Genomic DNA, 12,461 nt, shown 5'->3' with positions numbered 1-12,461 from the left:
AACCCAGGTCCCTGGCGCTGTGAGGCTGCAGTGCTAACCACTGAGCCATCGTGCCATGATAGGTAGAGCTTGAAACTAGGCTTGCTGGCCCAGAGGAAGGGATGCTACCATTGCACCACAAGAGCCTAAGAAGTGGTGAATTTGACTTGTTACCCCTTAGAGAATGTCCTAGTAAGGATCCTGTTTCCTCTAACAGCCTAACTGAGTTTAAAAAAAAACAATCAGAGTAAGAAGAATCCTTGTTCTGCCACTTCCCACTGAATCGATTCATTCCAATTTGAATCTCATGCTTGTTTGAAAAGCTGGTCTGAAAAAAAAGTTTCATCAACAGGACATGGAGGTTGGTACAATTGCAATGTTTAAAAGGCATCTGGATGGGTATTTAAATAGGAAGGGTTTAGAGAGATTTGGGCCAAGTGCTGGCAAAGGGGACTGGATTAGGTCGGGATATCTGGTCGGCATGGACAAGTTGGACCGAAGGGTCTGTTTCCATGCTGTACATCTCTATGACTCTATGAGGGCATGATTATCTCATTTTAGGGTCATAATTGATATTAACATTTAAGAAATATTATCACCATGGATATCATGACATGGGGAACAGCTGATTCTCAAAGGGCTCCTAAACTTGAGACGTCACACTCCTATAAAGATGTAAATCTATCCTCGTTAGTTTTTTAAAAGAAAAAGTCATGAATGTTGGAAACAATTAAACCTACATGTGAGGCTTTTTTCATCTTTCACTGAATGTGGGCATCACTGGCAAAGTCCGCATTCCTGATTGTCCTTGGTAGAAAAGGACAGTTAATAGTCCACTGCATTGCTTTAATCTGGCCTACATGGGAGTCCAGATCAGTATGAAAAGGACAGATTTCCTCTCAAATGGACATTAGTGGACCAGATGACATTGGTGAACAATCAACAATAGTTTGTTTTTCAGCAGTACTATAACTCACTTTATAGTTTCCAGATGCACCAGGAGAATCAGAATGTCATAGAATCCATACAGTGTGAAAGCAGGCCATTCCACCCATCAAGTCTACACTGACCCACTGAAGAGCATCCCACCACCTATCCCTGTAACCCTGCATTCCCCATGGCTAACCTACTTAGCCTGCACATTATGGTCAAATTAGCTTGACCAATTGACCTAACCTGCACATCTTTGGATTGTGGGGAGAAACCATAGCCCCCAGAGGAAACCCACACAGACATAGGAAAGAATGTGCAAACTCCACACAGACACTCACCCAAGCAGGAATTGAACCTAGGTCTCTGGTGTTGTGAGGCAACAGTGCTAACCATTGAGTCACTGTGCCACTCTGTAGGGTGTCATGGCAGCTCATTGGTTAGCACTGCTGCCTCACGTCACAAGGATCTGGTTTGATTCCATCCTTCGGTGACTGACTGTGTGGACTTTGCAGATTCTCCCTGTGACTGTGTGGGTTTCTGCTGGGTGCTCCGGTTTCTCCCCACAATCCAAAGATGTGCAGGTTGGGTATTTTTAGCCATAGTAAATTCAGGGTTATGGAGTGGTGGGTGAGATGCTCCTCGTAGAGTCGGTGTGGATCAATGGACCAAATGGTTTGCTTCCACAATGTAGGGATTCTATGATTGAAATCTATGACTATGACTTATTAATTGAGCTTAAATTTGACCAATTGCCATAGTGGGATTTAGAACTCTGATTCCCCAGAACCTTACAGATATGACTAAGAAATATGACCATGCCACTGTCTCTTCCCCCAGCACTAAGCACCTATTTCTCTTGGGCATTCTATCCAGTCCCTCACTCCAAATTCTCTCCTTAAACTGTTACCTCACCAATTCTCCATCCACCTTTTCAAAAAGCCCCGAACCTCATTTCTTTGTGATGAACAATTACATGAAATTGACAGCGTAGACCAGGCTTCTGTTGATGTCCATTCCATTTCATCCTGCTGTATCAGTGCATTGTGGTGTCTCAACCTTTACCTGTGGAATATTCTACAAAGACACTTCAACCAGTTTATTGCTGACAAAACACATTTACCCAGCTGCTCTTACTCAATACAAACAAAGGACTATGGTTCAAACATTTTCTGAATAAAAGACTCAAGTTAAAGAAAACAACTCTTACAAAAATTAAGATAACTTTTCCCAAACTAGGCTGACTGCCTGAAAAGCATAAATACTAACCACTCCAGTAAAGTCAATTGGGGTGCTGGATTCAACTCACTGAGCTCTATCGACTGGGTCCACTGAGGGTCTTCTTCGTTCGAAGGTGAGTCTTTCCTGAGGGAATGGCCACTTGGTGGCCCTTTTTATCCCCTTCCTTTCCAAGCCCTTCTGGAATGTTCTTTGACTTCAGCCAATGGGGGCCACAGGACAGGGATCACAGTGCCCAATGAGGTTAGGTCAGGTCATTCTCTGTGTACCCATCCCCTTTCCAAGATATAATTACTCCATAGTGCAAACGGTCTGGCCAAAACTGGGGAAAGCACAAACATAATGTTCTGGCTGAGTACATCCCAATGAGTTTCAGGTCATAATAACTCTCCCATTGTTAAGATCAATCACCTCTGTTCAATATGTAATACAGGTCTAGGCTGGTCCTTGGTGGCTTTTGACCTGTGGTAACCTTGGCCTCTTCGCATTCCATTAGGCCTTGCTTGCAGAAACTGTTCAGCCAGTTTTATGTTGGGCCTAGTTGGTTAGGCCATTGGCATCCAATCGGCTCTCAGACTAGGTATTCATGCCATGGAGGATATGGCCACAAGCTGGAAGTCAGTCGTGGTTAAACGTTAAAACGTCACTGCTCTCAGAATCATTATTGATGTTTTCTTGAATGTGCATAGATTAAAGAAAACAGTAGAGTTAAAAGGACATAGCTAGCGCCATCTTCAGCAGAATTTGCTGCTAGATTCAATCAAGGGATTTCTCTTGTACGATCTTGGTGTAATTTCTGGAAAACACTCCCAACTGTTTTCACATCCAATGTGTCTAAAATGCAGTGGACAATGAAAAATTGTAGTTGATTGAGTCCTTAATAGACTTAATAGCTTGGGGATGAGGACATGGGGGTGCAGGGTTGAGTGATGAGCAAAAAATTGAAAAGGTCAGCTATGTTAACTTCTGCTGGTTTAATACTCTGCTCAGAGAGTAGTAAGGGTATGGAATGCTTTGCCTGCAACGGTAGTAGATTCACCAACTTTAAGTACATTAAAGTTGTCATTGGACAAGCATATGGATGTACATGAAATAGTGTAGGTTAGATGGGCTTCAGATTGGTATGACAGGTCGGTGCAACATCGAGGGCCAAAGGTTCTATAGTGCGCTGTAATGTTCTATGTTCTATGTTCAGAGCAGGAATGAAAAATGGATCAACTGACTGTGAGCACAGATGAAAATACTTTGATGATTTATCATTGAGTTGTTGGGAAGGGAATGGAATATATTGGAAGAAAAACAAATCTTCAATACTTAAAGCCTTTTATAGAAATGATGAGGTAATGCAGTAACATTCCCTTTAGAAAATATTGGACAGAAATAGAAACATAAAACTCTAGTTCAGAGAAAAGGACAGTAGGAATTGGAATGTATTTGAAAAATTCCAGATTGACATATAAGAGGCAAGAATGAAGGAAAAAGTTTGCCTGATTGGAACAGTCAGACTCTTTTTGGAAGGCAGGCATATTGTGGCATTAATCTAAAAGTCTAGGTTGATGATCTGGGGATGGGCTCAAGTCAAATGGCAAATAGTAAGATTTCAGTAAAAATCTGGAATAATAACATTAGCCTAATAGTGACTGTGTAACTATTGGGGGATGGGGGAGAGGTTGCAGGGAATACTCTGCCATCTTTGCCTGATCTTGTGTAAAGTGACTCACACCCTCAGGAATGCATTTGACTCTTAACTGCCCTCTGGATAATAAATGCTGACCAAGCTAGTGATTCCAGGAGGAAAAATATTGGGCTACATTTTCCTTTCTTGTTTCTTCCATACCTATGTTTCTCTGTTTCAGATGCTTCTATGATTCTATTCTATGAACTCTGACTCTGTCTCTATGAGACCAAAAGTGTGGTGCTGGAAAAGCACCGCTGGTCAGGCAGCATCCAAGGAGCAGGAGAGTTGGCATTTTGAGCATAGGCTCTTCATCTGATTTCCAGCATCTACAGTCCTCACTTTCTCCAAGTTGATTATAACCTTACTGCAAAGCCTCTTCCAAAAATACCCACTGTGTCTCTTTATGAACCTACATTTCAGCTGGGAATTTTCCTACACTAGGTGGCAGTATATTTTACAAATGAGCCACTCTGAAGGAGTTAATGAAGCAGATCTAAGTTGTTGAATCTAGTTTATCATTATCATGCCCATTGAAAATGGAAATAGTTTTGAAAAAGCTGGCTCTACTGTCTGCATGGTAAATACAAACTGGAGTCATGGATGAATTTGTCATAAAGCAGTCTGTGGCCAGTGGTGTTCTGTAAGGACCAGTGCTGAGATCTCTCTATTTGTAATATATAAGAGATTTGGATGAAAATATCGCTGGTGAGTTTGCAAATTACACGAACATTGGTGGAGTTTTGGATAATCAGGAAGGATGTCAAAGGATTCAGCATGATATAGACCAGTTGGAAAGTTGGGCGGTGAAATGGCAGATGGAGTTTAATCCAGACAAGTGTAAGTTAGATACATAGAGATGTACAGCATGGAAACAGGTCCTTCAGTCCAACTCACCCATGCCGACCAGATCTCCTAAATTAATCTACTCCCATTTGCCAGCACTTGGCCCATATCCCTCTAAACCCTTCCTATTCATATACCCATCCAGATGCTTTTAAGTGTTGTAATTGCACCAGTCTCCACCATATCCTCTGGCAGCTGGTTCCACACATGCACTACCCTTTGCGTGAAAAAGTTGCCCCTTAAGTCCCTTTTAAACCTTTCCCCTCTCACCTTAAATCTATGCCCTCTAGTTCTAGATGGTATATTTTGGGAGGTCAAGTGAAGATGAAAGTATACAGTCAATGACCGGCCTGTTAGGAGCATTGATATACAGAGGGATCTTGGGGTACAAGTCGATAGCTCCCTGAAAGTGGTAACACAAGTGGATAAAGTAGTAAAGAAGTCATATGGCATCTTGCATTCATTAGTCGGACCACTGAGTATAAAAGTTGGCAAATTATGTTATAACTACATAAAATTAGTTTGACCACATTTGGAACATTGTGTGCAGTCCTGGTCACGGCACTACAGGAAGGATGTGGAAGCTTTCAAGAAGGTGCAGAAGAAGTTTACCAGGATGTTGCCTAAACTCGAGTGTATTATCTATAAGGAGAGTTGGGCAAACTTGGATTATTTTGCTGGAGTATCGGAGACTGAAGGGTGGCCTGATAGATGTATATAAAATGCTGAGAGACATGGATAGGATTTTTAGTCTTTCCCAGGGTGGAAATGTCAATTACTAGGGGGCATAAGTTTAATGTGAGAGGAGGAAAGTTTAAAGGAGATGTACAAGGACAGAGGGTTGTAGGTGGAACACATTGGCAAGTGCTGAGAAGTGAGGTGTTAGAAGCAGATATGGCAGCAAAGTTTCAGATAGACACATTTCGATAGACACATGAACAGGCAGAGAACAGAGGGACATGGACCGTGTGCAAGCAGATGAGATTATCTTGGAATGACATCATGGTTCAGCACAGACATAGTGGGTTGAAGGGCCTGTGCCTATGCTGTACTGTTCAATCTTCTGCGTTATGAACTAATAGTCATATTGACTTGAATAAGCACAAAGTTCACTCAGTGAAATGTTTGTAGATTCAGCTACATTTAATAAATCTGGTTATACTTTCCCTATTGCTTCCGTATTAATTCAATGGTTTGGATATATTAACGCTCTTACAGTCAGTGTTGATGCCAAATGTCATATCCAGACTGTTTCCTATTCTTCCTTATGTCATGAAATCATTTTCCTACATAGTAAATAATGTACAATACTGAATACTATTGATAGCTCTGCAGTTATTGCCTACGGTGTAATTTTTAAATTTGGGACATGGGCATCACTGGCAAGGCTGGCATTTGTTGCTCTTTCCTAATTACCTGTGCACTGGTTAATCTGGGAGGCCATTTCAGAGGGTTGTTGATAGTCAACCATATTTGTGTAGGTCTGGAGTCAAATGCATACCTGACTTGTTCAGGACAGCAGATTTCCTTTCTAAAATGTATTAGAGAATCAAGTGAGCTTTTGTGCGATTCGCCATGGGTTAAATGGTCACTATTAGTGTAGCTTTTTTAATGACACATTTTATAGACTTTAAACTTTGCTATCTGCCATAATGGGATTCAAACCCAGATCCCCAGGACATTAGCCCAGCACTCTGGTATACTAGCTCAGTGTCAACACCACTTTGCTGTCATCTCCTTGCAATGGGGTTATAGAAGCTGGGGGAAGAAAGTATGTGGCTGATGTAGGGTTGGAATGAGGTCAGCCAGGTAGACATCATGAGTATGAGTTTTCCTGATAGGGCCATTGATCTGGTGCAATCAGGGAGCCCTGGCTGACAGATATAGACAGGAGTGTTAAGAGGTTCTGTTCTCTCTGAGAGCTGACGCTGAGGAGCTGGATCAGTGTCAAGGACTATCCATTTGTAGGTAAAGGGGGACTTGGTGATGGGATACCAGCCTTTGTGGTGTTATTTCAGTGGTGATGAGAGTGGGATTAATGATAGTACCATGGAAAACTTACTAGCTAAAGCCCAACTGGATTTCAAACGGGCACTACAACTCACTTTGTCATTAGAAAATGTGGCAAATGGAGCATATGATTTACAGAGTACGTTGATGGAAGTTGACACCCTCGCTAGTTCAACTGAGCTTGGGGGAGCACCAATTTCATCGCCTCACTCAGGACATATCCTGACCAGAGGGACTCTAGATCAGCTCAGAGCAAAACCCCAAAGCCAAGCCTCAGTAAAACAGTTAAAAGTTTCATCAAGATCTGGACTGGCAGGTCATTGTAGTTGCTGCTGGTATGCAGACTTGAGACAGCAAAAAAGTCCCACTAGGCCTGATTGAGTAAGAGAACTCATAGGCCGGTATTCAGCAGAGTGCATGCCCTGGAAAGCCCATCCATATCTGGCTTGCAACAGTTCAATTGCTTAACAACATCCAAACCAGTCAAAATAAACGTCTGATTATATGGTCACTCAATTCTAATGGAGATTGATACCGGTGCAGCTGTTTAAGTAGTTGTAGAACCAGTCTTTAACAAAATTCAGTCTGGATGAGTCCAACCCTTACAGTTGCTTAAGGTCTCAGCTGGACTGAGAACCTATACCAGGGAACCTTTACAGATTAAGGGTACAACTTTGGTCCTGGTCACTGATGAGAAGCAGCTCGTTCAGTTTGCACTGATTGTGGTAAAAGGCTCAGGCCCAAACTGATGGGCACGAAATTGGTTCATAAGATTCACCTCGATTGGCTCAACAGTTTTCGATTAGAAAATAGCTGTCTGAATGAAGTCCTAATTAAATAAGCGGATGTTTTTCAGGAAGCTCTAGGGACTATCAAAGGAGCCGTGGCTGCCTGGCATGTTGACCAGGAAGCAATTCCATGATTCTGCAAGGCCTGCCCAGTGCCATACAGGCAAAAGTAGAGGCAGATATCAGGAGGCTGGAAAGCGAGGGAATCATCAAACCAGTCCAGTTGTGGAATGGGCAGCACCGGTTGTACTGATTCTGAGGTCACATGGGTCGGTTCACCTTTGTGGGAATTTTAAACAAATGGTAAACCGCTTCTCGCAGCTGCAATCCCTCACGTAGAGGACTTGTGCACTAAGCTAGCAAGGGGGGCTTTCCTTCAGGAAGCTGAACATGAGCCATGTGTACCTGCAATTCGGTTAGATGAGGATTCACAGAAGTATGCTGCAATTAATACCCATGAGGGTTTGTACCAATATTCGAGAGTGCCATTAGGGGTTTCATTAGCCTATGCAATTTCTCAGTGGACGATGGAGAACATTTTACAAGGTTTCCATTTATCTGGATGACATGCTAATAACAGGGGAGATCAATAAGGAACATTTAGACAACTTGGACATAGTCCTTCTCCAAGGTGGGCATATGCCTTAGAAGGCAAATATGTGTGTTCCAGGCACCTTACATGGGCTCCAGAGTTGATAAGACTAGGTTGCACCCACTGGAAGATAAAGTGAGAGTGATCAAAGATGCTCCAGCTCCCAATACTGTACTATAGCTTAGGTCTTTCCTTGGATTGGCAAATTATTTCAGAAAGTTCATATGTAACCTGGCCTTGCAGTAAGTGTATTCATATTATAAATAGTGACAGAAGATAAACATTTAGTATTGCCATTTTAATGACATGCAGGGCAAAAGGTAAGTATAATATTTGCAGTGGAATGCGATGTTATTTTTAAGCATTAATCAGCAGAGGTTCTGGACCATCCAAAAAATTAAACATGCCAGATTGATCAAAAGGACTTTGCTTATTACTTTGAGCTAGATATTATACATGTCTGGATGTTTCAGCATCCCTGTATTATGTTACTTTATTTCTTCCAAATATTCTTTTACTGTACATTTCTGATAAAATGCAGGCTCTGATCTGAATGTCATCTCCACATCAATCTTTTTTATGTCATTATGAACAGTATGCACTTAAGAACTAACTGTGGGATATGCTCTTTGCCAGGTCACTCTGATTAGAGCTGTTACTGTTGACAACTGTCTCACTTTTAACAAGCAAATACAATATGGAATTTACAACATCTTTCTTTAGCTGCAAGACAGTCGTGAGGGACCTTTATGAAAAGATTTTCTGCTTGTCAAAATGAACATTAGTTACATTATCATCACCAATTATGATTCACTTTAAAAAGATTGGAATAAGCTTGTCGGATCAGTCTTTCTGAGATTGATGTTGAATTGGAATTGCCTTAGTTCTTGTTTATGTTTTCTTGAATCAGAGGTTCCAAAAAAAGCAAGATTTTTGTCATTGTTAATAATTGTACTCAGTGCTTATAATTGAAATTTGCTGCAATGTTGCCATGTACTGTAAATCACCAAACTAACTAGGACAACAGAACAATATTCTAAACAGGCGAAAATATCATTATGCTTGGGATGGTTAACATGCTCCAGTGACACCTAGAAACCAAGCTGAATTCTTTTGATTAACTCTTGGTGAAGGATCTGTAGCTAATTAAGCTTTTTCTGTGTTGGTATTTTAAAATGCAACATAAAGAGATGAAGATCTTTCGAAATGAATGAAGTCCTATTTTAATTAACGCTCCCAGTTATATGGAGCCTGACTTTTGCTACTGTCAGTATATTTATATCCAAATACAGCTCTTCCTTCTGCATGTTCATCCAGTGTGCTTCAGTATGATATATAAAAGGGAACAAGGCAAATCATTTCCTAAAGCTCGCTCTACCCCGGCTGGTTGACAAGAAATCAGTATTTACCCGCAAGAAACTACAGATTCTTTGTTCAACCCTAATTGATTTCAGAACTTATTAATTTAGGTCACTGGTCCACAAGGAGCAGTGGTCTTAAAGAGACAAGCAAGTTAAGAACTACAACTTAGCTAACTAAGAAAACAAGAATTTTGAAAAATTCCTCTTCCACCATTTTAAACATGTTATGCCACCATCAAACATATGCTCCCCTCACCTCACCTCTCAGCATTCCTTAGGGACTGTTCCTTCTCCAACATCCATTCCAGTTTCCACATTACCTTTCCATAAAGTGAAGAAGATCAACACTTTATCTCCAATTTTTGCTGGTTCTGATGAAAAGTCACCATCTGAAACATTGTGTTTATTCTTCTCCCCACAGATGCTGTTATACCAGTTATCTTTTAGTTTCTAGGGAAACAGACAAGACTCCCAATATAATGTTAAAATGTTCGTATTTATTCTGCAATCTATTTTGAGAATATCATTACTCATTGTGAATCAGAGACTTCAGTATTTCAAATGGGTACAACTTTAGCATGATCTATGAAGAAGTTTGGAAAAATGTTTCTCAAGTTAATCCCACAAATAGTGAAAGAGTGTTTCTGTTTTAATTAATATAACTTAGATTTAGACAGTGACAACCAGGCTCAAATTTCCTAGTGAAGCACAGGTCTCTGAAAATGGTTTGTAACAATTTCTCATGCATTTAAGCAATTTTTAAAATATTTTTGTAAATTAGTTCTTTTTTATCTTATATTATGGCTCCTATCTTCAGGGGGGGGCGGGGGCGGGGGGAGTGCAGTTTTCTCACTAGGCAAGTCTGTACTGCAGAGTGATGCTAACAGCGTAAGTGCAATTCCAGCACCAGCTGAGGTGACCATGAAGGGTTCTCCTTCTCAACTTCTCCCTTTACCTGAGTTGTGGTGACCCTTAGGTTAAATCACCACCAGTTATCTCTCTCTAATGAGAGAACAACCTTATAATGTAGTCAGCCTGGCAGCAGACCCAGGACCACAGTAAAAAATATTTTGCGAAATAATTTTGTGTCATTGGATTGGAAATGCTTGTACGTTAGGCAGCTTCTGTGGAGAGAAACAGAGTTGATGTTTCAGTTCAAGATGATCTTTAATCAGATCTGGTTTGTTGCTCGCTCTGAAATGTTGGCGTTAGTGCATCTGTGCTGATCAGTGCAAGATGAAAAGCTTTGACAGCAAGTTTCTTTCTCAGCTTACATTACTACCCAGATTTATGTCATTGGCACATTTGGAGATGTGACTTTCTGTCATATCATGTGAGTTTATAATGACTGCAGTGACCAACTGAAGGCTTAAAACAGATCCTTGGGGGAAACCACTGGTCAAATCTCACCAATAAGAGTAACCCCCACTATCTCTACACTCTGGCAGATGGCCAAATCTTTTAGATAGAGAGTGGTTCACGTGTGGAATGAATTTCTTGAGAAAGTGGTGGATGTGGGTGCAGTTACAACATTTAAAAGATATTTGGATAGATATATGAATAGGAAAGGTTTAGAGTGATATGGGACAGGAGCAGGCAGATGGGTCAAATTTAGTTTGGGACTTTGTTCAGCATGGACTGGTTGGACCGAAGGGTCTGCTTCCATGCTGCATGACTTCTATAACATTCGGGCCAAGCCAAAATTGGGAATGGATGTGAATAAGGCTTGAATGTTATGGGGCTGACAGACATGCTGACTTCCTGATGTTGCTTCCAATGTTAGCTATTTTGAACAATCCTATTTCATGCCTCCAAATGTTAGACAGGTTTGTAAGAGTCATGAAAAGTGAGGTGATGGGTCCTAATGCAGTTTTTCAGTGGGCATATGGTTTCTTTTGCAAGAGGAGTTGTAAACACCCAGCATAAGGCCTGGTATCAATGCTTCTGGCAGACTCAACCCCCCTGCCTGGTTAAAGGGGCTAGAGGGGGGGCTCCTTCCCCAACCATATTCCTCACATTGGTGTCCTAGCTCCTTTTTGCCACTTTTAAAGTAGATTTATTACAAAGTAGTTGAGAGGGCGCTTTCTCATTGAGATGCATTCCCAATTACCTCGCTTGAACTGCATCCTGGATTTTCTCTGAATCTGATGGTTACTAATGTTCTCTCCAGCTTTGAGAGACAGCCTGCCACCCAGAATTGGTCAGGGAACCTACTTCCATGCCAGTAAGAGCTCACTTACATTGACAATCTTGACTTTAATCAACATCCAACTGGAGGCTGGTTCAACTCTGAAACCAGTCCCAACTCCTGTGTCCTGCCCATATGAGGAAAGTCCAATCCTACTGTCTCCTTCTACTCAGCAAATTTTCTTATTAGTTCCATAATTTACTTTCAATTTCATGACTTGCCACCTTTGGCTAACAGTTGTATCTTTCATATTTTTATTTCATTCTTTTCCTGCGTTTTGTGCTACATACTTGTTCTGAGCATCTATCGGCTCATTTACTGTGGAGACACAAGTTGCAGCTAAATCAGAATTCTATCTGATGTTACTAGTTTGAGAAAGAGTGCCAAAGACTTTTTTTTTGCTCTGTTATATCTGAAGACACAATGATCAGACAGGTACTGGTCTTTTTCTAAAACTGATCAAATTGGATTGCAGGTAGTAAGTTAAGAAAATACAAAATATGTTGAATTATTCTGGAAGTAGATGTGACAATGACAAAAGCAACTTAATATGGTTAAAGGTTGGTCCATATTGGAGGAAGATGCATTCTAAGTGAAATAACTATTGTTAATGTAATTAATAAACATAGTGCCAAACATGACAAAAAAGCTGCAGAAGAACAATAAACAAAGTAAATGGAATGACGGTGATAATGTCAAAGCAGCAAAGTGGTGGTCAAAGTCATGCTTTGATCAAACACATTAAGCTTGATTTTATCTTTGTGCAAGAGGGTGGGTTTGAATGAGTGAAACCTCAATTTTCTGCAGCAACTGAATGGGTAAGACAAAAAGGCCAAAAGCTGCTCCCTCATTC

This window comes from Chiloscyllium plagiosum, chromosome 33, assembly GCF_004010195.1.
Source record: "Chiloscyllium plagiosum isolate BGI_BamShark_2017 chromosome 33, ASM401019v2, whole genome shotgun sequence".
Classification (NCBI taxonomy): domain Eukaryota; kingdom Metazoa; phylum Chordata; class Chondrichthyes; order Orectolobiformes; family Hemiscylliidae; genus Chiloscyllium; species Chiloscyllium plagiosum.
This window is presented reverse-complemented; position numbering follows the sequence as displayed.